This window comes from Oryctolagus cuniculus, chromosome 8 (assembly GCF_051225735.1).
Source record: "Oryctolagus cuniculus isolate XC-2025 breed Fujian yellow rabbit chromosome 8, ASM5122573v1, whole genome shotgun sequence".
Lineage (NCBI taxonomy): Eukaryota > Metazoa > Chordata > Mammalia > Lagomorpha > Leporidae > Oryctolagus > Oryctolagus cuniculus.
The window spans coordinates 59,125,169-59,149,087 of NC_142874.1; the positions used below are offsets into that span (position 1 = coordinate 59,125,169).

General features: G+C 37.2%; 1 non-coding gene across 1 annotated transcript; it reads left to right on the forward strand.

Annotated features, from left to right (window-relative positions):
* The first annotated feature begins 10,064 nt into the window (after positions 1-10,064).
* LOC127483336 (small nucleolar RNA SNORA73 family) lies at positions 10,065-10,257 on the forward strand. The gene has a single exon (XR_007909531.1). It is a non-coding gene; the product is annotated as a small nucleolar RNA SNORA73 family (small nucleolar RNA).
* Positions 10,258-23,919: the final 13,662 nt, after the last annotated feature.

The window sequence follows — 23,919 nt, forward strand, 5'->3', positions numbered from 1 at the left end:
GCTGAGGTAATTGTGTATCTTGAAGTCAAAATGTGTAGAAGAAGGAGGCTAGAGGGTCAGAATAGAGAGAGGCTTTGAGGTGCAGCACTGTACTTTTAAATTGGAGGAAGAGATCACTAGCTAAGGCAGGCATTCTGTAGCAAAGGTGAAAAACCAAGTCCCTGCCGAAACACCAGAGATTTCTTTTCTCATAGCTCTAGAAGTGAGACGTTCACAATCAAAGTGCCTGTAAGGTTGGTTTCCTCTGAGGTCTCTCTCCTTAAAGCCCCCTTCTTAATGTGTCTTCACTTGCCATTTGGTCTGTGAGTGTGTGACTCTTCCTATGAGAATACCAGCCTCACTGGATTAGGGTCTACTCTAATGGCTTCATGGTAATTTAAACACTTGTTTTAAATAACCTACTCCCAAATACAGTTACATTCTGAAGTTTGGGCTATTAGGGTTTGCACATGTGAGCTGGAGAAGATGGCTACAACACAGCAGATAACAAAAGAGGAAGAAAATTTAGCTCAGAATGACACAACATACAGTGTAGATTGGAAAATTCAGTGGACCTAATTGTCCTGAAAAAAGACCACCCCAAAGGGCAGTCTCAAAGCTCACAGAAATCACCAGGCCCTGGTATCACCCCTGTCCTCAATTTTTGCCTGTGAGTCCCCAGGGAAGAGAAAGACATCAGCTGAAATGCTGCAGAAATACCAAGTGCACTGTGGCTGGAGGCAGGCATCAGCCACATTCCTCAACGAGGAAAGACAAGATCTTTCTTGATGGCAGATCAAAGCCGTGCATCTCCATGGCAGCCACAATTAATTTTGCTCTTTTTTTATACCGTTTTTCCTGTGCATATACAAAATGTGAAACAATAGCTGCTAACATCTTGGCACCATTAACAGAATAGCTAACTGTTGCCAGTTTTATAACATATTATGTAACAGATGCTTCAAATAGAAAATCAGTTAACTTAATTTCAACAAGAGCTTGATATTGTTGTAGAAACATCATTAAACACATTTTTGGAAATTCATTGTTTAAAGGTTAAACATTTGTTACTGTAAATGCTGTTGCAAGTTGGGTCAAAAGGTGTAATTCTGAAGACAAAATGATTTGTCGCTTGAATGACTGAAACAAGATAAACCTGGAGCACAGCATCATAGAAATGCAGTGAAATAAGAAACTATGGAAAAAATATTTTGGAATTGGTTTTCATAGACACACAAATGTGCATTCCAAGAAAAGAATACCTTCCAATTATAAAAATAAAACTACAGTTGTCAAAATGCACATCATTTAAGAACAGAATAGCTAAACTGTACAATTTGGGGAAAACGTTGAAATCTAATATTAAAAATTTCCTTTTTCTTTTTGCACTTGTCATTTGGTCTTTAGAAATATTTGTTCAACAGTTTTATGTGCATACTACAATGATACACATACTTAATTAATCATCCAAATTTGTGTTTTTTGATAAAAATTGGCTGGAACATTTTAATCAAAATAGTTAACAGAAATACTAAACAAAAATACTAAATTCTGGGAGCTAGCATTGTGGCTCATGGGTTAAGATGCTACATGCAACACTTGCATCCCATATCAGAGTGTGGTTCAAGTCCCACTGCTCTACTTCTGATCCAACATCCTGCTATTGCAGCTGGGAAGGCACCAGATCATGGCCCACGTGCTTGTTCTCCTGTCCTCTGTACCCCACGTGGGAGATAGATAGAATTCCTGGTTCTTGGCTTGATCTGTCCAAGATCTGACTCTTGTTAACATTTGGGGTAGTTAACAGCTTAAGGAAGAGCTATCATTTCTCTTTTTCTCTCTCTCTCTCTCTCTGTCTCTCTCTCTCTCTCAAATAAAATAGATAGATCTTAAAAAATAAATGACAAATTCTGCAACTACGTATAAGATTTTCTTTCAAAATTACCTTATTTTAATTAATATCTCCACTAGGGAAGAATATTTGGGTGAAATGTTGATTTTCACTGGTTACATTTATATTCTCTTCTAGAATGGAAATAAATTGAGAAAACCTATGATTTGCAGCATTTAAGTTTGGACAACATTCAAATATCTTAAGATATTTTTATATATAGGTATAGGTAAGATTTTTTAAGTTTTACATTGAAAAAAATATATGAAAAGTTTTGCTGAATAGAGGCAAACTACAACATGCATGAGAATATTAAGGCTAAAATAGTTATATATTTCAATGCTAGAAAATTGGTAAAATCAAGCTAACATAATTTAGCAGACTTTCTTTTACGTTTACCTTGACATCTAAGAAGAAATTATTTCCTCCATTAAAAGTATTATGATCAGACAGAGTAGAGTCATCTGAAGATTATACAATTTCAAATTAGCTATGAAATGCAACTTTGAAGAATACTTCAAATAAAAATTTTTAAAATGACAATATATAAAGTATGGCCTTCAGAAAATTTATCAGCGACAATATATTATAGGCAAATATAGATAAGAAACTAAATTGACCACAAAGATGTATATATATATATATATATATATATATTTGGGCAGTCAGAGTTAGACAGTGAGAGAGAGCCAGATCTTCCTTTTTCCCTTTGTTCACTCCCTAAGTGGCTGCTACAGCCAGCGTGCTGCAGGCAGCGCGCTGTGCCATTCCAAAGCCAGGAGCCAGGCGCCTCCTCCTGGTCTCCCATGCAAGTGCAGGGCCGAGCACTTGGGCCATTGCATTCCTGGGCCACAGCACAGAGCTGGACTGGAAGAGGAGCAACCAGGACAGAATCCGGCGCCCCAACCGGGACTAGAACCTGGGGTGCCGGAGCTGCAGGCGGAGGATTAGCCTAGTGAGCCATGGCGCCGGCCCACAAAGATGTATATGAAGATAATAATTCTGCCTGCTACATCTCAATGTTCAAAATATTACTACAAAACATGTTTTTAATTTGATTTTATTTTAATAGGCAGTATAACATCATGTATATATATATGTATACATAATATTGTGTAATATATGAGACAATTCAAACTTTGAAAATAGCTTTGCATTTCATAGCATCAAATTATATTTTGTACACTTTTTTACTTAATTTAAAATATTTCAAATACTGTATTAATTTCAGTCATTTTGGGGGTCAAATATTTTACCTAGCTGTTAGGCTGTCAGTAAAGGATACTCACATCCCACTTCAGAGTACATGTATTTAATTCCTGGGTACATTTCTTGGGTCCAGCTTCCTGCTACTCTGGAGCTTTGGAGGCAATGGTGCTGACTCAAGTGATTGTGTCCCTATCACTCATGTGTGAGATCTGTATTGAGTTCCCGGCTTTTGACTGTTACTCCGGCTCAGCCTTGACCACTATATGCAAATGGAAAGTGGACCAGCAGAAGAAAGCTCTTTCACTCTCTGCCTTTCAAGTAAATAAATAAACATTTAGAAAATAAGTAATTAAATGATTTTGTAGCTCCTTTTCACTCTCAAAAGTGGCTCACCATGACAATGACTTACATCATCATACAACATATAAACACATTTGAAAGATATGTCTGTGCTTGCATGTTTGTGAAATGAAGACTGGCAGTCAGTTCTATACCTAACTAGAAGTCAGTTTTATAAAGAAGCCAAATATTTTACTTTTTACTGGTCAATAACAATTGACTGTAAGAGTTTATTTGTTATCAATGATTTAAACTTGGTTTCAATGAGTACAATAATGCAGTTGAGTTAATCAAAGGTAGGACTCATTTCTGACAATCAAGCCTTAACACACAGAGAAGAAATTGGAAAAAAAAATTCCCTAATAATGATTAATAAATACAAGATCACATGTTAGTGATCCAAAGGCCTTCCAGGTGATTGGAACACCTGCGGGAAGGAGCATGCAGGTATTCAAATAGTGTTTGGAGATGCTTGCTGCAGAGCCACCTTCAAAAGTGGACTCAGCTTATGAGCTTCCTATTTAAAAAAATTAAAAAAAAAATGAAATGAAATGAAGAGGGGCAGCTATTGTACTACAGTGGGTTAAGCCCCCAGTTTTGATGTCAACATCAAACATGGAGAGCCCATTGGAGTCCTGGATGCTGCACTTGCTGTCCAGGTTCCTAGTAATGTGCCCAGGAAGGCAGTTGTGATGATTGAAAAATTTGGGTCCATGCCATGCATGTGGAAGACTGAGCAAGCTCGCTCTCTCTCTCTCTCTCTTGCTCTCTCAGTCCATCTGCCTTTCAAATAAATGAATACATCTTCAAGAAAAAAAAAAAATGAAGTTAAGGATCAATCAGCAGACTCCCTAGCTCCAGGCCTAGATAATTTCTTTCTTCTGTCACTAGCTGCATGTGCTAGAGAAATGTGAAAATCCAAGCATCTCTTTCATTGGGGCCAAGTTTAAGAGGATTGAATACCTGGTGGCTTTACTTGCTTGTTCATTCCTACATTGAATTTTTTCTTTTTTAAAAATTATACTGACATGCATGTTCAATGCAATTGGTCTATGAATGAGTTACCTAAGATAGGAAATAAATGTTGTTTCTTCAGCCCCTGATCTTAATTCTGTTCATTAGTTCAGGCTGTGGGAATTCTGCCATGAATACAGAATAAAAACAAGTAGGAGCAAGATTGAAAATAACAGCAAATAATGTGTGGGCCTTGTTGAAATTAGCCCCAGGGCTAGACATAATGCCGGCAGAGATAAGTGCAATTGGGACTGAATGCTGCCAGTAGCGGTCATCCTCAGAGCAATCACTGCAAAGAAACAATTATACAGAGACTTAGAGCTCTTTACTGTATTTTTCTACACATCTAGTTGCTTTATTATGCCTGGGCTATTGGTCCCTGGACTGATAATGCAATTTTATTGCATATAAAAAATACAGCTTGTTCCTTTGTTTATACTGTGATGTTTTGTGCTGTAGGGAGGAGAAAAACAACTCTTTGCTAAAGCACACATTTTGTAGCATTCTTCTCTTGCTCAAGGTAGGGCAAAATGTGCCCATTAAAAATTTAAAGTCATATAATGTGTTGCTTGAATGAAAAAAATAAATAAATTGGAATACTATAAGCAAAATAAGTGAAACTCTTCAAAAATTTGAAACTTGAACATTACACTGCTTATGAATTAAATAAATTATAATTGAAATTTGAAAGTATCATGAACCAAATGGTAATTAAAACATGACTTATCAATGCTTGTGGAAGGTAAAGTTTTTCCCAAGGATGTAAAGTTTCTCAAAGTGAAAACGTATGGGATATGGAATTTTTCATTATTATTTATAATAGAAAAGACAATAAAAATAACTAAGTAATTCTGAAAAATTAGAAAATATTAGCCAACTAAATCCAAGTATAATCAAGAACAGAAATAAGTGGTAGAGAAATATTATACATCACAGTGGATTTTAAAAGGTAATTTGGTATTTGAGAATTCTAATAAATGTGAAAACTCCTGGGAAGACTGGGAAAGAGCACAAGAAATAGACAGAGAAATTAATATTAGAAAAAGGTGATTTCTTTTCCTAACATGCAGGTATCAAAAAAATATGTACAAGTTTAGGAAAACCTTGTGACAATATAATTTTAAATTTTTATTAAGGATCAATTTCTAGATAAACACACTTCACCAAACTGATACCATCACTAGAAAATCTGATTTTTCTTGCGTGCATTAACAATATACATAGTACATATGTATGGCACAGTGCTTGGGAAGTCCTCATCCTATGTCAGAGTACCTGAGTTTAATTCTTAGCTCTGCTTCTGATTCCAACTTCTGTCTAAAGCACACACTGGGAGGCAGTAGGTAGTTGGTTGGCTGCTACCCATATAGGAGACCCAAATTAAATTCCAAGTTCCTGGTTTTGTCTTGACCCAGCCCTGGCTATTGGGAGAATTTGAGGAGTGAACCAGTAGACTAGAGATTTTTCTCTATGTCTCTCCGAATTTTTGAAGTAGATAAATATCTTTAAATGAAAATTTTAAGATATTCCTACATATCTATTTTAAATGAAAACACCTGATGATTTCACCAATTTAAAAAATTGCTTTAAAAATTTAAAGAATAAATACAATTGATTCTACTCAAACTCTAACAAAGACTAAAATATTAAATATTCTCTGACTTTTTATAAAATCCACATAAACCTTGATTTCAGAACTTGACAAAGGTTTCATAAGTGAGCACAAGGGAGACGTTACTCAAAAATCTAAATTCACACCAACAAAATGTTAACAAGCTGAATTAAAAATATACATAAAACATTGCAATAATACAATTTTGAATTTATTCCAGGAAGGAAAAGAAGAAATGGCACTTGAAAATCAACTCATTTAATTTATCAGTACTTGAAGAAAGTAAACAACCAGACAAGTAAACAACATTATTGGTAATGGTAAGTAAATTATTAAAATAAAATATGAAAATGCAGTAAGACATAGGAGTATGAATAGATCATCAATGGGAGAAGATAGACTTTTAAGTCTGAAGTTTTTTAAAGTCTTTATAAAGAGCTAACAGTTGAGCTAACATTAGAGTAGGGTCTTTTGCAGAAAAGGAGAAGGGCCATGAGTGGACTACTTTGCATCAGCATTTACATATAAACTGGTTGCTATAAATTATTTTCTTTCATGCACACTCCAATTACCATTCTGGAGTTCTCCACACTTTCATAACTTCTAAAAGAATTTTAACTTACTTCCCTACATCTCCTTCTCTCATTAACTCAATGCAGTGTGGCTGCCTTACCAAGAATCCCATGAAAACTGATTTTGCCAAGATTTCCTAGATATTGGTATCATTCAGTGTTCACTTATTACCAACCTATACCAATAAAAGTAAAATGAAGATTTGCATTATCTAATAATACAGCACTCCTGGGTAGTATACTCTGCTAAATTCAATTTTTTTTTTTTTTTACTTCCTTGTGGACAACTCCACCTCAAGGCATCATTTGCAGCTAAAACTCAGAATGCCCACTTCTGAATATCACTCTTTTGCACCAAACTCTTTCTTTACAATGTTCCCCATTTTAATAAAAAGTCTCACTACCCACCTAATTTTCTAAACTATAAAGGTAGACATCAATTTTAATACTTCACTATCCATAAACAGAGCATTATTCATTTACTGTTACTAGTTCTGTGTTACATATTTAGAGAATTATTATTCTCTCTTCTCTGATGGCTTCTTTCACAGTAAAACCTAATAACATCTGTTTCCTGGATAAAAGCCAATCTAACAATCTCAAATATAGCCTTATTCCATATTAATTACCACACCATACTCTTTCAAAGAGTAAAATCAGGGGTGCATGTTTAGCCTCGTGGTACATGGCTAGTTGGGATGCTTTCATTGCCTACCGGAGTGCATGAGTGTGAGTTTTAGCTCAGCTCCCAATTCCAGCTTCCTGCTAACACAGACTTGAGAGGCAGCTGGTATCAGCTGATGTGGGATTGTATTGGATACCAAGTCCCAGCTTTGAGCTCTGCCCTTCTGGGCACTGTGAGCATTTGGGAAATACAAATAAAACAAAATGATGGCAGCTCTCCCTCCTGCAGAAGTTCCACAATGGATTTCTGTCACTCTTATAAGACCCTCCATGCTGCATAGAACTGTGAATCTGATCTAATCTCGTTGTTCTCTTAAGATTCAGTTATTCTTTGGTCTCATTGAACTGCTGTGAGATTCTAAAATGTTCTATATTCTTTTGTTTTAGGATCCTCTTTGTGGCTAGAATAATTATCCCAAATAATTCAATTTCCAAAGATGTCCTTAAGAAATTTCTTTCATTCTGTGGCAGCTAGAATGCACCTCCCAGCAGAGAATCATGTGTCTTCTATGCCACATTTTGCTCCTTTTATACCGGTCATCTCACTTCACTGTACGGTTTCAATTACTTGTCTGCTTTCTCTGTTAAAGAAATTTGTGGATAAAGAGACTCACTTTGTCTTTTGCTCTGTAAACCAGTATTTAGTACAGTGACTGGCAACAGAGTGGAAGTGATCACTAAAATAGAGCAAAGAAATAGTGAATGAATGACAACTTCTCACTTCATAGCCGATACATTAAGCAAGGGGAAAAAAGGAAGTATGATATACATGTGCATTGAAATTTCTCTTTCTTTGCAACATATTTCTTGGAAACATTTTATAATATTTTAAACACAGGGATAATTATAGAAAATATAATAATGGTCAACCAATTACATGATATCCAGATTTAACAAATGTTAACATTTGAACTTCTTGATTAGGACCTTTAAAATAATAATTGCACTATTACAGACTTCATGTTTTTTTATAACCATTCTCTTATTTTCCTAGACAGAGAGAACATATTCAAGTTGGTGAATTACCACCCTAATGTGAGTACATGATATGTCTGTTTTTTAAAATAATATCCTTTATAAAATGAGTTTTTTCAATATAATAAATGTAGTTATATATTTTTCAAAGCTTACTATCTTTACTCTCAATGTGTTTTTGAGAATCAGTCCTATCGATAAACTCACTTTAAGTTCTATGTACTATCTCTTATGTCAATACACTATAATTTATTTATGATTCACTTATTAAAGAGAAATTTGTTTCGAAATTTTAACCAACTTATAAGAATGATTTATATGTAATTTCATTAACACATGCTCAAAGATATTTTAGTTATATGAATCAGGAATAAAACTTTCAGTATAACCATACAGTTTTCTATCATTACATAAATTGACATTATATTATTTTTAATTTTATGGCCCAAGTATTCTTACAGCAGTCTGCATGCTTTATCTATCAGCTTCCATGAAAGCTGTTTATGTTAAAACAGCTAAATTAAGATTGGAAATGTATTGACTTATTTTATATTCTACTAACAGATATTTTATGGATCTTGAGAATATATTACTAACTACATAAAGATTCAGAAGCATTATATTTTTCTTTAGTGTTTCCTTTTAATTAATATCTGTCTTTTTTCTTAATAACATTCTGTCTCAAATACATGTTGCTAAAATAAACAATTTATGGGGCCGGCGCTGTGGCATAGTGGGTAAAGCCACCACTTGAACTGCCAGAATCCCATATGGGTGCCGGTTTGAGACCCCGCTGCTTCACTTCCTATCCAACTCTCTGCTATGGCCTGAGAGAGCAGTAGAAGATGGCCCATTGAGCTCCTGCACCCACGTGGGAGACCCGGAGGAAGCTCCTGGCTCCTGGGCTTCAGATTGGCCCAGCTCCAGCCATTGCAACCAATTGGGGAGTGAACCAGCGGGTGGAAGACCTCTCTCTCTCTCCACCCCTCCTTTTATCTGTGTGTAATTCTGACTTTCAAATAAATAAATATTTAAAAAATAAAATAAATAATTTACACTAATTTTCTTGAATTAGCTTTACCTGAGATTTAATTTTCCATAATTAAATTTTTGAACTTAAATTATATTATTCATTAGTTGTGTCTCTACGGCTCTTGCCTAGTTTATGTGTTCCCTAAAATAAACTGTGAGCCAATGGTCAGATACAAAGAGCAGTAATATTCAGAGCATCAATGATACCTGAACTCACTCATGTTGCTATGGGCCAGGCACTATTATGAAGAACCCTAGAAGGTAATAGCATTTTTTAAATTAATGATTTATTTTTTATTTATTTGAAAGGCAGTTACAAAGAGAGGAAGAGAGAGAGAGAGAGAGAAAGAGAGAGAGAAAGAGAGAGAAAAAGAGAGATCTTCCATCTGCTGGTTCACTACACAAATGGCCATAACAGCTGGGGCAGGGCCAAGCTGAAGTTAGGTATCAGGAAGTTCTTCCAGATTTCCTACATGTGTGCAGGAGCCAGCACAAGCACCTGCACCATCTTCTGCTGCTCTTCCGGGTGCATCAGCAGGAACCTGGAATGGAAGTGGAGCAGCCAGATCTCAGAGCAGCACCCATATGGGATGCTGGTGCTGGCCCCTCATATATACAATTATAAGTATATAATGATAGTTACCCCTAAACACACCCTCACCTTCCTTCTTTCTTTCTATCCTCCTCTCCTTCTTTTGTTTATTTTTTCGTTTCATTTTTTGATAGCATACTTTCAAGCTACCTTATAATCACAGGCTTAAGGGTGCACTAAATAAAAATTTCAAGTAGAAAATAAAGACCACGGGGAGCACAGGGTTTTGCCCTATGATGTATAGTCCCTTTCCACAACTTTGGAGGTACAGCAAGGCTTGTGTCTGTGCCTGCATATTCATACAGCTTCTCTGTCCTGTGGGCAAGGACTAGGGAGATAAACCATGCAGGGAACACGTCTAAGTAAAAAAAATAAATAAACAATGTAAAGGCCAGTGTTTCACAGTAATGTAGATAAGGGCTAAAAATAATAATCAGATCACAGATGTCAATTTAACTCATATACATTAAGTTTTTTTATGTGCATTTATGTGTGTGTTTGTATGTAGGCTACCTATTAACCACCAAAAATCAGAGAAAACATTTGAAACTTGTCTTTTGGGGGCTGGCTTATTTCACTAGTTTTCCAGCTATGGGTTCCTACACAATTTGAGTGGTGGGAAACCAGATCCCACACTGTACAAAGCACAGACCTGTGTTTCTGAATTATTCCAAGTGTTTCTCTTTCTACCCATGGTTCAAGGGGACCAGACTACACCAGTTCTAATTCTTTTCATCCTTTTGGATTCATGAGTCTTTGAATGAGTTCATTTTCACCTTACCATAGGGTGGTATTTGTGTAAGAATCTCAGTCTTTAGAAATGATTCCGATATGAATCTGCACTGTCTAAATTTAGTAGCTGTTAAATGCACTGTACTTAGTTTCTTCTTCATTTTAGGCTCCTGGGGATTTTTCTATGTTGCTTGTGAACTTGTGTATACACTAAAAATATTTTGTTAAATTTTCCCTTACTTCCTTGTGTTTTACATGGAAATATAGTGGGAGTGGTAAATTACTAGTGTTTAAAGATGAGAATGAGTTAAAGCTATATGTCACAGCATTCTACTTCAGAATTTGTACTTTATATGTTTGAATAGATTGGTCAAATTCTAGAAACATCCAAGATATGAAAAATTAGACATACTTAAACAATCTTAACAATGTTAAAAACAGGTCTTAGGGAAACTATAACTGTGATAATAGAAAATCTTGTTAGAACTGGCTGCATTTTGGTAGAAAAGGGTTTAGTAGTATTGGCAGTAAAAGGAATTGATAAAGTATTGTATCAATCAGAGTTGGTGAACTCAAAAGGCTTCCATAGCCTTGGCGACTCATCACAAGAGCCTAGGGTGATTACTGATGCCATAAACAAGAGTGTCAATTTGTTAAGTCAACAACAGGAGTCACTGTGCACTTACTCCTTGTGTAGGATCTTTGTCCTTAGTGTGCTGTACATTGAGGTTTAATGCTATAACTAGTACTCAAACAGTATTTTTCACTTTATGTTTCTGTGTGGGAGCAAACTGTTGTGGGGAGCAACTCAGACTAGACTAAGTTACTGGAATTAAGACTTATTCTATGCATCTGCTCTCCCATAATATGGCGCTGAGAAGGGAAACAGCTTCTACACAGCTGCCTCCAGTTCAACCAATAAACTGTAGGACCTGCTCCTGATTGGAGGAGAGCAGCGTACTCGGCGTGTGGGTAGCAGAGTTGGGATTGGTGGAAAAGGAGTATAAAGGAGGAGAGAGACAACATGCACCAGGAACATCTAAGGGGAACATCTATCTGAAGGAACACCTGTGCAGCCCCTGAGAGAGCCGGCCGGCGGTGTGCTGCTCCCCCGCAGAAGTGGGGAATGTGGCAGGGGGAACCGCCCTTCCACGGAGGTGGAAGGGACTGTAGCCAACCCGGGAAGAACCAGCAGCAAACCCGGTGAGGGCCGAGCAGACGAAAGAACAGCGCAGGGTCCTGTGTCGTTCCTCCACGAAGACGGGGAGCGACAACTGTTGAAATCTTTACTTAATGTATGCTAAACTGATCTTCTGTATATAAAGAGAATTGAAAATGAATCTTGATGTGAATGGAAGGGGGGAGGGAGAGGGAAAGGGGAGGGTTGCAGGTGGGAGGGAAGTTACGGGGGGGAGAGCCATTGTAATCCACAAGCTGCACTTTGGAAATTTACATTCATTAAATAAAAGTTAAAAAAATAAAGTATTCTATCACTTGAGAAAATAGTGGTTGATAAGTGCTATGATTTGTACGTGGTTTATGCAAAGCTTCCTGTGTTGGAAGCTTAGCCTCCACTGTGATGGTGTTGAGGTGGTACAACTAGTAAGAGCTGAGTACAAGTAGGAGGTCTGTAGTCCACTGGGTGCTCCGCCCTTGGGAGAGACTAAGGTAGTTCTCATGCAACTCCTGAGAAGTTCTCACAAGAGCAAGCTGCTGTAGAAACCCAAGCCCCACGCAGCTCTCTATGGCTGCCTGTATTGAGTCTCCTACCTGCTATTGCTATTGGCCATGAAGTGATTCAGCCATAATAGCCCTCTCTAAACAGAGCATTTACCAGTACCATGCCCTTGGACCTCCAAAACTGCAATCTAAATAACCTCCTTTTCTTCATAAGTAGCTTGTCTCCATTGTTTTGCTATGGTAATGCAAAACTGGTACACAGAAAACACTCAAATACTGACTATCATACATGCAACAGATATTATGGTAGGTGTTTTATATACAATATGACATTTAATGTCATTGAAACTTTACACTCTAGCTACTATTTTTTTTATCATTGTGCAAATGAGGACTCTGAATGTCATTGTGTATAGAACATACATATTTCTCAGGGTTGATTATCCCACCAGACCATTACCTTCTTTCCTCATTTATTGACCCATTGAAACTAGGGGCTAACATGACCAAGGGATAATCAAGTGTTTACATGTTTTACCTGGCAGAAGAGTTATCTTTACCCAGAGAAATCTTCTTGGTGTCCGCATGCACTACCCAATGTGAGCCAAAGTTTTTGTCCAGATCTTAACATCAGACAAGTTTCATATATAAAGTTATTTGAAAAATAAAGGACATATTGGTAGGGGACAGAGGAATGATTCAATTCAGGGAAAAGATGGCAGGTTGCAGTAAGTTCATTATCAAGTCATTTGCTTATGTGGGTATTTGAACTTAATCCTAATAAGGAAATCCTTGGAAATATGCCACGCAAGACATAAACAAAATTGGGATATCAACTTAGCAAATCCTGCCATCAATGAATGAGGCTTCTTTGAGGGAGTAAGTATTAATTTACAGGCACTACAGATCTGTCTTGCATACTGCTTTCAAGGAAGTTCAGTCAATAAGATGGAGATACTGAAAGTTAAAAATTGTGCTAAAGCCCACTGGAGTCATCAACCTCAAAGGATGACCCTAAGAAACTCAATATCATCTGTCTATGTTCAAATACCCTAGGATATAGCACTCTATCCCCCAGGATTCTGTCACTAAGCCAACACTTCAACTGAGTGTTGAAAATACTATTCTACTATGTAATTCTATTGGATGCATAAAGTACATGTTGGGAAGACCGGATCCCATGGTCTTATCAACTCCACTGTAAAATATACCTTTTGGACAAAGGCAACATTGCATGGGATATTTGGGCATTAGATCAAGCATTCTTGAGCCATTGTAACACAAAGACACTATTGGCAGAGAAAGCAAATTGTACGTGGAAAGTATGTATTCTGGTTCAGGTGAACTACTATACCCTAGAGGAAAGATGTCTAATAAACCTGCCAGCAAATGACAGAATGTGTTTTCTTGATAGGTACAGCAGTATTATGGACTCTTTATCTGTCTTTGCTACTGGCATGTTGTGTACTCTGCAGTGTATTGAGATAGATCAGTCTTGTCAAAGGAGAACCCATGTTTCTGGGCTCATGTATACCTCTTATCCTTTGTCACCAGTGTTATTCCATTTGTGATCCTATTGTGCAGACACTGAATTGTTAAAACACAGAGGTGATATCCAAAAAGAAAATCATCTTGTAAACCTGATTGTTGAGAATGACTCTAGGCTGGTGCCACGGCTCATCAGGCTAATCCTCTGCCTGCAGCGCTGGCACCCTAGGTTCTAGTCCCGGTTGGGGTGCCGGATTCTGTCCCAGTTGCCCCTCTTCCAGTCCAGCTCTCTGCTGTGGCCAGGGAGTGCAGTGGAGGATGGCCCGAGTGCTTGGGCCCTGCACCCCATGGGAGACCAGGAGAAGCACCTGGCTCCTGCCATCGGATCAGTGTGTTGCCGTGAACCAACGGCAAAGGAACACATTTCTCTGTCTCTCTCTCTCTCACTGTCCACTCTGCCTGTCAAAAAAAAAAAAAAAAAAAAAAAGAATGACTCTGCAGTCCATAATCTATGGTGAGCATTTATATGGGACACAAATATCCACAAATTCTAGGCATGCAACCCATCAGTCTATCAGTCCTGGGATACATGGGCCACATTCCTGTCCCTAAAGCAAGAAAGAATTTGAGAGCAAGATGTAGATAAAAGTTAGCCAGGGACTAAGATTTATTAGCAAACTGAAAGTAAACATTTAAGAGGGAATGTGAACATGCTCAGCAGTGAGCTGTGTCTCATGAGACTTAAGATAACCCTTTATGTGATCTGGAGGCATTGGGGGTGGTGCTTTGGATGAATTTCCATGAATTTGGTGATTTTCTGGCCTTTTTAGGAAGTCTCAAAAATGTGTGCTATCAGGTGTATCATAGGAATACCTGTGCCAACCAAGCTAATTTTATTACGATATTATGACAGGTTATGAGTCATCGCAAGTGATACAGTCATCATCCATGTTGGATATTTTCAGCCAGTGCTGGCGCTGGTTGGTGGATTTGTTACAATGGCACCTTCAGGTCACCAGTCAAAGAGGAGGATATTTAGAAGGAACCGTGGGAGATGATGTGGCAACGTATTTCCTGCAGCTCTTTTTTCAATCCCTATCTCCTTATCTATATCATATTCACATAGTTTTTGTGTTTGCATCCTGCTCTTCCTACACTGAATCCATGCAATTCAGGTCACTCAGTTTTTAGTTGTTTTTTTTTTTTTTTTTTTTTAATTAAATTATAAGAGATACTGTTCAAAACTTTGATTGCTGACACTGATTTTCACAGCTGTTCTGTACAACCTCTGTGAAGTGAGAATGTAATGCAGCCCCCAACATTTCCAGATGGGGGTTCAGGCTCCTTCTCTTTCTTTCTCTGCCAGTTAGAGAACATGTGAGTCGAACAGAGGCTTGTGTGTAACAGGAGGAAGTTCAGGGTAGTCTGGGGCAACAAATCATGCCACTTTTTACTGTTTTGTTAATTGACTTAGGAATGATTCAGACTGTGATTTCCGTCGACTGATGGATCCCTGTTGCACACACCCACCTGTTTTATCCAATTTATCTCATTATGTGTAACTCATGCTCTAGGCATAAAGTCACTCTTTGCCCTATGAGTCACTTATGCTCTACTAGGTGACACAATTTCTTATATTTTTAAAATAAATTACAAAAGTACAAAGAAGACGGAGAAAATGTAGACGATAAATGTACAAAGTTTTTAGAGTAATGCAAACAGTTACTAATGGTGACCCTAAAAATAACCTCTATTAGCCTGCCTTATAATGACTTTACATTTCATTCTATAATTCTCAATTTTAATCAAACTTAAACATACTGAAGATCTCTTCATTTTCAGATTTTACCAGCAGAGAGTTTTCTTATTATATTTTAGAAAATTGTAATGAGTCAATTTAGATTCTACTTTGAAATTAATTTTACTTTTTCAGACTTCTCTAAATTATTTCACTTATAATTTTATACCATTACTTTCAATTATCATGTATATAAATTTCATTGATGTGTTATTAAGACTCTGTTGTTTTTACTTTTTTTTTTTTTTTTTTTTTTTTTTTTGGGACAGGCAGAGTTAGACAGTGAGAGAGAGAGAGAGAGAGAGAGAGAAAGTTCTTCCTTTTCCATTGGTTCACACCCCAACCCAAATGGCCCCTATGTCTGGTACACTGTGGCTGGCGCGTTGCACCGATCCAAAGCCAGGAGCCAGGTGCTTCCTCCTTGTCTCCCATGTGGGTGCAGGGCCCAAGCACTTGGGCCATCCTCCACTGCACTCCCGGGCCACAGCAGAGAGCTGGACTGGAAGAGGAGCAACCGGGACAGAATCCGGCGCCCCAACCGGGACTAAAACCTAGGGTGCCAGCGCTGCAGGCAGAGGATTAGCCTAGTGAGCCGCTGCGCCGGGTTGTTGTTTTTACTCTTAAACACAACAAAATTCTAATTTTTAATTTCAATATATTATATCTAAGTAATTATGATTGCTTCACTTTTATATCATAAAATTTAAATATTGGGGGGTAGCAGTGTGGCAGAAGGTCAAACATCATACCGGCACTGGTTCAAGTCTCAATTACTCCATTCCCAATCCAGCTTCCTTCCGATGGCCAGGACAAACAGTGAAACATGACCCAAGTGCTTGAGCCCCGGAACCCATGTAGGATACCCGGAAGAAGCTCCTGGATTTGGATGGGCTCAGTTCTGGCCTTGTACCCATTTGGGAAGTGAACCAGCAGATGGAAGACCTCTCTCTGTAACTCTGCCTCTCAAGTAAATAGATAATCTTTAAAAAATTAAAAAGAACGTATCAACAGTGAAATTCTGCCAATTTATTTTGAACATTTGATAGTCTTTTCAAAATAATTTAATAAAACATTATCTATTAATTTGTGAAGATTGAATAGGATAAAATTAAATTTTCACATTTTATGTCCATCTGTGTGGATAAGAAAATTTATTAATATTCTGAGTTTTAGTAATTATTAACTTGCATTTTTAGATTAATTATAGGATGATTTTCATATAATGCTCAACATATTTTTCTCCAACAAAATAGATGCAACTGGAGGTGATTATGCCTAGTGAAATAAACCAGATCCAAAAAATACAATATGGCATATTTTTTTCTGATTTATGGTAGCTAACATATAGAATAAAACAATATTTAATATAGATGAATGAAACTGACTTCTTGGGATTTCATTATTGTTTTTAGCTCCTGTCTGTATTCCTATTGAACAATGGTCTTTCTAATTTTAACTTGTTGAATTTTCCATTTATTGAAGAATTAAGTCTATTGTTATAAATAAATAAAAATATTATTGCAAACAGTGAAAAAGAGGAAGGAAGGAAGGATGAGAGAAGGTGGGAGGGAGGTATCATTTTATTCTTAGAATTGTATATATGTACTATATGTAATATGTTGTGTTTCTATTAATAAAAATAAATTTAAAATAATTTTAAAGATTTTATTTATTTATTTGAGAGATAGAGTTACAGACAGTGAGAGGAAGATACAGAGAGAAAGGTCTTCCATTCGTTGGTTAACGTCCCAAATGGCTGCAACAGCCAGAGCTGTGCCAGTCCGAAGTCAGGAGCCAGGAGCTTCTTCCAGGTCTCCCACATGGGTACAGGGGCCCAAGCACTTGAGCCATCTTCCACTGCTTCCCCAGGCCATAACAGAGAGCTGGATTGGAAGAGGAGTAGCTGGGACTAGAACTGGTGCCCATATGGGATGCCAGTGCTGCAGGTAGAGGTTAACCTACTGTGCCATAGTGTCGGCCCCAATTTAAAATATATTTAAATTATGATTTGGGGTCACATTCTTAGACACTGAAATAGAATTTCAACTATTTATCCCCACCACCACGTCTCAATTTTTTTGGTCATATAATACATTCTATTAATTATTTAGAGTGTGTTTAAAATATCTTGCTTTACCACACAAAGAACTGATAAAATTAATTAATTAATGCTGTGAGAAATTTATCTACTTCATTTTTAGCAATTTAGATTGATTCATCAATTGCTGAGTTTTATTATTATTGTGATCAAAGGATGCTAAATGATTCATTTTACGGCCTGTGAAAGGGGATTTTTCTTTCCTCTAAATATTTTAACTTGTGTTAGTTAACTGCATTTATCTGAGCAACCAGGGTAGACTGAATCCAAAGGAGATACTTAGTATAATTTACTAGAGGCCTAGTAAATATCTGTGTTTCTGTATCTGTTTTACAAGGCTCTCCAGACTAATTCAAGATATAAAGTAGATTACAATACACCTCTTTCAACTGCTTTCCTTGTGGCTTTATGTTAAAGGTTTGCAATAAAAGCTAAATGATAGCTTAAGAAGACATCTAAACAAATAAAAACATAAATCCAACTTGAAAATCGCAAGTTTTCCAAATAGCATTATAAAATTGGATAATTTTTTTATATATATATATAAAAAGGAAATCAAATCTACTATCTTTTAAATTATTAAGGCTAGTATTCACTCATGAAAATCACTTTCATTTCTAATAGATTCAGGTAGTCACCTTTTTTCTTTCACTTCACTAAATTAGACATAACTCATTTATTCTTGTTGGTTCTTTTTTGCTATGAACATATGTGGGGAGCAACTTGGACTAGACTAAGTTACTGGAATTAAGACTTATTCTATGCATCTGCTCTCCCACAATATGGCGCTGGGAGAGGAGGAAACAGCTTCTACACAGCTGCCTCCAGTTCGACCAATAACCTGCAGGAGCTGATCCTGCTCCTGATTGGAGGAGAGCAGCTTACTTGGCGTGTGGGTAGCAGAGTTGGGATTGGTGGAAGAGGACTATAAAGGAGGAGAGAGACAACATGCACCAGGAACATCTAAGGGGAACATTCGGATAACATCTGAGCAGCCCCCGAGAGAGCCGGCCGGCGGTGTGCTGCTTCTCCGCGAAAGTGGGGAAAGTGGCCAGGGGGAGCCGCCCCTCCACGGAGGTGGAGGGGTTGCCAGCCAACCAGGGAAGGACCAGCAGCAAACCCGGGAATGGCCGAGCAGACGAAAGAACAGCGCAGGGTCCTGTGTTGTTCCTCCGCGAAATGGGGGAGCAACACACATAGTTTAATTTGGAGACTACAATGTTGAAATAATGATGATTTCTTCCTTCCTTTGCCAAAGCAAAACAGAAGAACAGAAAGATCATATTTATACAAAAACATAAAGAGTTCACCTAAAGAGAAATGAGACACTGTCATAGAAAAAATCATAAATGAGATTTTCTTCCATTATCAAAATAGAGCCTTTGGCTTAGTGTTTGGTATGGTGCCAACAACTTTAAATTTGTCAGGCTTTGTGGATAATTATATATCAGGTTAGAATGATAGTAAAGGAACAGCTTGAATATGTGTTAGGTAGTAATTTTAAATATTTCCTGCTTGTTTAATCTTAATGACAATAACTTATATGCAGATATGATAACTATCCCCATTTTGAATAAGAAAATTAAGGCACAGTGCTGTAAAGTAATTTGATCAAGTTTACTTGTGAAGTAAGTGGAAGATTTGTTGGGGCCGGCACTGTGGCATAGCAGATAAAGACACAGCCTGCAGCGCCTGCATCCCATATGGGCACCAGTTCGTGTCTCGGCTCCTCCACTTCAAATCCAGCTCTCTGCTATGACCTGGGAAAGCAGTACAAGATGGCCAAAGTGCTTGGGCCCCTGTACCCATGTGGGAGACCCAGAAGAAGCTCCTGGCTCCTAGCTTCAGATCAGCACACCTCTGGCCATTGCGGCCATCTGGGGAGTGATCCAGAGCATGGAAGATTTTCTGTGGGGAGCAACCCGGACTAGACTAAGTTACTGGAATTAAGACTTATTCTATGCATCTGCTCTCCCACAATATGGCGCTGGGAGAGGAGAAAACAGCTTCTACGCAGCTGCCTCTTGCCAACTTGAGTGATGACCTCCAGGAGCTGATCCTGCTCCTGATTGGAGGAGAGCAGCGTACTCGGCGTGTGGGCAGCCGAGTTGGGATTGGAGGAGGAGGACTATAAAGGAGGAGAGAGACAACATGCACCAGGAACATCTAACGGGAACATCTAAGGGGAACATCTATCTGAAGGAACACCTGTGCAGCCCCCGAGAGAGCCGGCCGGCGGTGTGCTGCTCCCCCGCGGAAGTGGGGAATGTGGCAGGGGGAACTGCCCTTCCACGGAGGTGGAAGGGTCGGTAGCCAACCCGGGAAGAACCAGCAGCAAACCCGGGGAGGGCCGAACAGACAAAAGAACAGCGCAGGGTCCTGTGTCGTTCCTCCACGAAGACGGGGAGCGACACTTTTCTCTCTCTTTCTCTCTCTCTCTCTCTCTCTCTCTCTCTGTCTCTCTGCCTCTCCTCTCTTTGTGTAACTCTGATTTTCAAATAAATACATGAATGTTAAAAAATATAAATATTTAGAATAGACACTAGTAAGATTTTCTAGGAATTCAAAACTTTATCTTTAAAGCTCTCACAGTAAGTGGCTGTTCTGATTGTACTTAGTTTTGTGGCTATTGAAAAGTTACAAAAATTTTTTATGATATAGTTTGTGTGTAAACTGGAAATGTTAATATTGGACCCATGTGTTTGTGCATATCTGTAGATTTTTGAAAATATGTCCATGAAATAAAAGAGAGATTAAAATAGCCTATTTCTGCCATGGCCCAAAGTAGGGGGGCTTGGATGAATGGAAACATGGCATTAGTATGTTGTGCTGACAGTTAGCTGTCCGATCGTTCCCTGGTGTGTCATCACTTGTTATATTCTGTTGCTAGCAAATGTGTTCCTTACCAGTTCCATATTTGGTAGATATTTAGTAAATATCTAGCTGTAAGCCAGTAATTCTGGAATCTCAGAAGACTAAGACCTATAGCTAAGTATTCTCTTGTTATTACATGACATTCCCACCTACAGTAATAAGTTTGCATATATGTTTCTTGATTGGCTTTCTATAACTGAACATACTTTGGCTGAACATACATATTTTGGCTAAAATCAAATGTAATAATATACCTTGTTTAAAAACTAAAAATTAAGCTAACTTCACTTTAACCATGCATCAAAAAAAAAATACTTTGCATCATTTTTCTTTGGAGATAAGAATAAAAAAAAATAATTTGGAGTCTTATTCTAGTACTGAAATAAATAAAAGTAATTCAATTGCTTAATTTTTAAAATGAATAAAGAAGCACAGAAAATATGTATGTACTGACAAGATGATCACAAGATACAAAATAAACTGTATTGTAATGTCAACATTTATTCTTTGTTTCTCTCTTTTTAGGTATTTATTTAGTCTTTAGATAATGATTCATGGCTCAGACAAAAGAGCAGAGGGATGTAAAGAAACAACAGGCATAATTTTGGTGACAACTTTTTGGTATATGTTTTTCTGAGCAGATTTTAGATAGAAGCAAAAAAATACTACATCAAATTAAAAAAATTGAAAATGAAAATAAATTCACCTAATTATCTTAAGCCAAAATATCTGTGTATGCCCTCTGATGGCTTGTGTGAGTGTAAGATTTAGAAACTTTTTTAATCAAAAGGTTTTTCCTTGTACTACCTCAATAAAGTACAGTAAAGACAATTTGATAATACGCATTCCACAGTGAGGATAGGATACCTTCCTCATTCGGACGTTCAGGAAGAAATTCATCAATTTTCAGGCATCCTGAAGTGGAGCCTACAAAGTGCTGAAATAAATTCCAGTGCAGCAGGTGATTTTCTATGCTGGACTTAATTTTATATATATTTATATATATAAAATTATGTGTATATATATTATAAATTTTATATATATATAAAATATACACACATATATAGTTATAATTATATCTGTAAATATACTTATATATATTTATTAGCTTCTAAAATAAAAGTGGTATAAACACAAGAATAATTAAAACAAATAATACTATAGGTTATGATATCTATAGTATGCATCAGGGTTAACAGGCCTAAAGCTGCTTTTTATCTCACACTTCAAAAGAACAATGTGATGCATTAAAAATAGGGTTGAGGGAAATGAAACAGTGATATAAAGTGACATCTGTGAATGTGTGTGCAGACCTGTGCATGCAGGTAGAACTTGTAAACATAGGCATGAGAGTTGTCAAGATTACCGAGTCCTGGTCCTGAATCCAGCTTTCCGCTTATGCAGTCCTCAGCAGGCAGCAAGTGATGCCTTAAGATGTTGAGATATTGCCAACACTGTGGGAGACCCAGACAGAATTCTAGCTCCTGGGTTTAGCCCAGCCCATTACTGTCTACTATAGGCATTTAAGGGGTAAATCAGTAGATGAGAATTTGCTTTTCTGCATATTTGTGTCTGTCTGTCTGTCTCTCTTTTCTTCATCTAAAGCAAATTTATTACAAAGAACAATGTTAAAAATATATATGTATAGAATACATAGATAATTTGTTATCCCCTACAGTCATGTTTTCCATTTGTCTTTCAATAGCCTTCTCCTTCTAGTATTCATGATGAGTAAGATCTTAATGTTCATTTTGGAAACTTAAATATTATGGGAACATAATGGACAAAATTACATCCCAATAATCACAATAATAATTCCCATAAAGTAAATAAGTGATTGATAAAACCTAATTGAATGAAAGGGCATTATCATACAATGATTATCTTACCCACCACTTGTGTTTCCTGCAGGAATTTTTACAAATAGCACCAACCATAAATGACAATACTTATTTAACATTTTCCTTAACTTTGTTGACCTCTTCATACGTAAGTTTAATATGTTTTCAGTAATGAAACTGCATATTTTTAGGATAAAACTTTTTTTATCTTTTTGAGCATATGAAAATTGTTTCCCACAGACTAATTCACTTACAGATTTCTTTAAGGCTACTAAGAATGCTTAATCAGTTGAGTTCTATGGGAGGTAAAAAGCAGACAAGAGAATTACTTTGTCATCAGTGATATTGTATCATGATTCATGGTAACATAGTAACTTAACTAAATGAAATGCACATTAATTTGTCAGTTTTTAAATCAACAATACTTAAATATTAAGGTATATTAAATACTTTTGATTTATTATACATTCTGGAAAATTAGCCTTATATAAACAGATAGGCTGAGGAATTTATATTATGTTTTTCACATTATTTTTATTTGAGAGACAGAGAGGGGAGAGAGAGAAGAGTGCACTCCATCTACAGGTTCATTCCCCAAATGCCTGTAAGGCCAGTGCTGTGCTTGAGACAGAGGCAGAAACTGAAATGCAATCCAGGTCTCTTACAGGGTTGCAGGAACCCAATTATCTGAACCGTTATCACTGCCTTCCAGGATGTGCATTGGCAGGAAGATGGAGTCAGGAACTAGAACCAGTACTAGAACCCCAGCACTCCAATGTCGGATGCTGATGTCTTAATTGCTAGCATAAATGCCCACTCTCCATACCACATTTTGAAGCTGTTCACAGTAATGAAGTTTAAAACTAATACAATGATGTTTAAGTTTATTGTTTTTGTAAAATTTCCCTAATAGAGCAAAAGTTAAACATCAAGCTTGCAAGAGCTATTCTGCTGCATAATATTAAGAGTAGAATAAGACAATAAACACACATTCCCTTCAAAAGTTTATAACTTACAATGTAGATAAGATTTATGCACATAAATCTTATAATATGTAACTATCAAGATTATTTTAAGTGTACTGATTATACATTTTCTACAGATTCTTGAATGGTTTAGATTATTTCCAGCCAAAATACCTAAATAGGATTTGAGCTGGGGTTTGAAAAGCCTCTGGTTTAAAAACAGTATTTTAAAAGAGAAACACAGGAACCAGTGTTGTGACATAGCAGGTAAAGCTGCTGCCTGTGGTATTCTATATAGGCACTGATTCAAGTTCCAGCTGCTTGAATTTGAATCCAGCTGCCCATTAATATATATGAGAAAGCAGTGGAAGATGGTCCAAGTCCTTGGGCCACCCACGTGGGATACCCAGATGAAACTCCTGGTTCCTAGCTTCAGACCAACCCAGTCCCACCTTTGGGGTCATTTCAGGAGTGAACCAATGGATGGAGCATCTCTCCCTCTGTCTCTCCTTCTTTCATGCATAACTGACTTTCAAAAATTAAA